The sequence below is a fragment of the Sinocyclocheilus rhinocerous genome, unplaced genomic scaffold (assembly GCF_001515625.1).
Source record: "Sinocyclocheilus rhinocerous isolate Xijiao unplaced genomic scaffold, SAMN03320098_v1.1 scaffold1733, whole genome shotgun sequence".
Classification (NCBI taxonomy): domain Eukaryota; kingdom Metazoa; phylum Chordata; class Actinopteri; order Cypriniformes; family Cyprinidae; genus Sinocyclocheilus; species Sinocyclocheilus rhinocerous.
This window is the reverse complement of record NW_015640388.1, coordinates 444,422-448,580: the sequence shown is the minus strand read 5'-3', so window position 1 is coordinate 448,580 and position 4,159 is coordinate 444,422. Positions and strand designations below refer to the sequence as shown.

General features: G+C 36.6%; 1 long non-coding RNA gene across 2 annotated transcripts in view; it reads left to right on the top strand.

Moving 5' to 3' along the window:
• The first annotated feature begins 660 nt into the window (after positions 1-660).
• The window catches only part of LOC107752636 (uncharacterized), a 41,450-nt gene continuing 37,951 nt past the window's right edge, over positions 661-4,159 (top strand). Inside the window, exons 1-3 of one of the 2 annotated variants that reach the window (XR_001641374.1) lie at positions 661-698; positions 798-863; positions 932-944. This is a non-coding gene — a long non-coding RNA (uncharacterized LOC107752636). Of the gene's footprint in view, positions 699-797; positions 864-931; positions 945-4,159 lie in introns of those variants that run through there. The other variant, XR_001641373.1, reaches the window with a different exon arrangement.

Genomic DNA, 4,159 nt, shown 5'->3' with positions numbered 1-4,159 from the left:
GTTTATGATTTTGAGATTGAAGCAGCAGCCTGAGCTTTTGTGTTAATGCCTACATGGTTGTGCTTTCACCTGTGAATAAACATTGCAGGTGAAAGTGTGGTTTTTAAAAACTTCATCAGCTAATAGTAAGTTGTAAATTAAAGTGTGTATATATTTACTTGCATTGCCTCCCTTCTGTGTGTAAAAATGTGTAAGTTTGACTATTGTGAGGTCCTCACCATTCAAAATGATCCTTTCAAAGTGAAACAAACTGTTGAACACCAACTAGTGAGTCAGAATTTACTAGTTTAAAAGCCCTGACTAGCATAGTGAAACAAACAGCTGTTTGTGTACAGCATATTTTAGGGACAAATGTATACATAGATGTGACACAAACTGGGGGAAAAAAAAACATTTGGGGGTGTCCTCATTTGTAAAAATAAAATTGAAACCACGTAGAAGGTTTCAGTTAGGATTAGGTTATACCCAGTATATATGAAAACAATAGTTTATTGAATGGACCATTTTATATAGCTAAGTAAATGTATGTGTGTGTGAATCAGGTTTTGCCTGTATTGTCAGGAGCACACTACTGTCCCCACATAGAAAACTTTCACAAAAAAAGTTTGAGAATGCGGAGAGGTTTGGTTTAGCAGATAGACAATGCTGGCTCAGTATAAAACATGGAGGATTGTTGCTCTGAGCTGCACCACAGCAAAGTAAGTTTAGAGATGGACTTTGGGATGTTTGTCAATTATTTAATGTTTGGCGAAATGTGAGCTTTAGGTAGCTTGTCTTGATGGATGCTTGTCATTTAGATGGATGATCGCATTGCTAAGGGTTCTGCTCTAAACTCCTTACTCAACGAGCTGTTAGAAGAAAAGGTAGTGTTTTCTAAATGGCTTTGCTACTTGTTTTTCTTCAGTGATCCATGTTTTTCTCTTGCTTTTAGATTTCTACTCGGAGGAAAAATCATTGGATACTTGGCCCTGAGGACCTCAATGATACTCTTGTTTATGATTTTGAGATTGAAGCAGCAGCCTGAGCTTTTGTGTTAATGCCTACATGGTTGTGCTTTCACCTGTGAATAAACATTGCAGGTGAAAGTGTGGGTTTTAAAAACTTCAGCTAATAGTAAGTTGTAAATTAAAGTGTGTGTATATATTTACTTGCATTGCCTCCCTTCTGTGTGTAAAAATGTGTAAGTTTGACTATTGTGAGGTCCTCACCATTCAAAATGATCCTTTCTGAAAAAGTGAAACTGTTGAACACCAACTAGTGAGTCAGAATTTACTAGTTTAAAAGCCCTGACTAGCATAGTGAAACAAACAGCTGTTTGTGTACAGCATATTTTAGGGACAAATGTATACATAGATGTGACACAAACTGGGGGAAAAAAAAACATTTGGGGGTGTCCTCATTTGTAAAAATAAAATTGAAACCACGTAGAAGGTTTCAGTTAGGATTAGGTTATACCCAGTATATATGAAAACAATAGTTTATTGAATGGACCATTTTATATAGCTAAGTAAATGTATGTGTGTGTGTGTGAATCAGGTTTTGCCTGTATTGTCAGGAGCACACTACTGTCCCCACATAGAAAACTTTCACAAAAAAAGTTTGAGAATGCGGAGAGGTTTGGTTTAGCAGATAGACAATGCTGGCTCAGTATAAAACCAATAGAAGTCCATGGAAATTCCCCTCCACAGTAGAAAAAAAAAATGTCTGTCTGTGTTGCATTCTGAGCTATATTGTTGCATTTTTGTGTTATATTGTTTTTGAAGAAGGAAGCAAAAGAATGTTGGGCCTATTCCAGAGTAACACAACAGGATCTGATACTTTTATGGTTTGTAATGCAGTTTTCTGATCCCCCCCTAAGAATGGCTTCTATGTTGCAGGCTTGCACTATATGGCCTTGTTGAACTGATTAAAGTTTTAGACGGATGATGTCTTCAGTCTGTATAATACTATAGAGTATGTACGGTATAGTACTATAATGTGTGCACCATAGGTCTGAGCATTAGTTGTGCAGTCAGTATCATTTTGGCCAATGGTTTATAGATCAGCATGTTGAAGTGGTATAAATCTGGTTGTGTTTTAGATGGTGCGGTTTGTTACCTGTTGACTGAATTAGTAGTACCTGTATAAAATAAAGCAAGTCTCAAACTCTATAGCTGAACTGTTCTGCAGTTCTAAACTCCTACTGTGGTTCATTAATTCTTCATGTTACTCTAGTCCTGTTTAAGGAATTGATACAACAAACGTATGGAGCTTCCAGCGTTGCTTTTCACTACCCCAAGCTTGTGGTGATTTGGTTCCCTGCTTTTTATCTTGACTCTCTAACAATTCTGCTATTGTTGTAACATGCAAGCCTTCCCATAACGCTAAGCTTAATGTGTTCACCTGCGTGAACATGCCATAGTCCTGCCTGCTGCAGGAAGGCATGAGAACTGCAGATGTGGCTAGAACAATGTCCACAATGGAAGATGCCTAAGACAGTGCTGCAGGGAGACAAGAAAGGACAGTCGATCGTCCTTGCAGTGCCAAACCAGGTGTAACCATGTGTCTCCCCACACATGTCCCAGAACTTGTGTTGGTGGAAGAGTGAGGAAACATCTCGCAGCAAGAACTGGCAAATCTGGTTCGGTCCATGAGGATGAGATGCACTGTAATACTTAGAGGCTGGTGGCCACACAAGATACTTACTGCGACCTTTGTTCAGGAATGCATTATTCCATTTCTATTCATCAAATGCCTATGAAATATGTTCCGTTTGCATCAGTTGTTTAAAAACATTTACACAAGAAATCTGCTGGAAATAAAGCAGTTTAGTGCGAGAGGATGTTTCGTTTTTTTGCTTAGTTTAGAATAGAGGCTTTAAGATACTTACTGCGACCTTTGTTCAGGAATGCATTATTCCATTTCTATTCATCAAATGCCTGTGAAATATGTTCCGTTTGCATCAGTTGTTTAAAAACATTTACACAAGAAATCTGCTGGAAATAAAGCAGTTCAGTGCGAGAGGATGTTTCTTTTTTTTGCTTAGTTTAGAATAGAGGCTTTACACAAATGTTAGACATAGAAATCCAATACTTTTATTTTACATTCATACATCTATATTTTACAGTAAGCTTAATGCGTTTTTTAAAAATTATTTTAAAAAAGCCCAATCCCAAAACAAGTCCTGAAGATGTATAGCTCACGCAATGAGTTGCATTTTTTTTGTTGAAGTGTGTGAAAAGCATTTATAAAGCACACATGCACACACACACTCACGCCGTTCTTCTGTCACAAAAACATTCTCACATGTTTTCACGCTCAAAAAGGGAAAAAAGGACGCGTTGCCCTTCAGTTGTACCTTAGTAGAGCTGGACTGAATGATAAGAAATTCAGACACCATTGAGAAAGGCACCTTGAGTACACAGTGTATACACAGACAAAAAGAAAAGAAAGACAATAGTATAACCTTTTTACGTAGCTTCTAGAACAACGACAAAACTGTAAACCTTTACTTGCCAAAATAAATGAAATGAGTCACGTTTCTATACAAATACATCTGAAGCAAAATATCTCCTTGGTCATAACATAGCAGTACCTTTTCTTTTCTTATTATCATTATTACTTTTGAATGCATATGTTACCATGTAATTCTAGATCGGCTCTGCCAGCAGAGAGCAATCTTGATGTAAAGTAATTACAATTTGTCACAATATTTATGCAGTTGCCTACATAGTGAAAGTTTATCAGTGGCAACCCACCTCATGCATGTTTTCCATTTGAGAGAGCAGCCATTGTTCTCAAAAGTACACGACAAAAACCAAGAAAGATATTCAATGCTATAGCCACAGTTAGGAGTTCCTCTTACAAGAGGTCGTTCCAACATAGTGTAACCTGTACATTTATATATACTGTATATATATATAAAAATCTATAGACACACAATTCTTTGCTTTGCTGGAAATGTGTTTGACTTAAAATATTCCAACTTCAATCAAAATCCCTACATATATACATATATATATATATATATATATATAACTCAAAACGTAAAAACACTCCCAACATTAATATATGTATGTAAATATAAACAATAAAGTGACTACAAGAGACCATATTGTGGTTCTATATTCAAATGTAGAGGAAACCCGTTTAGACTGGCATTTCTTGCCAGTTTTGTTTG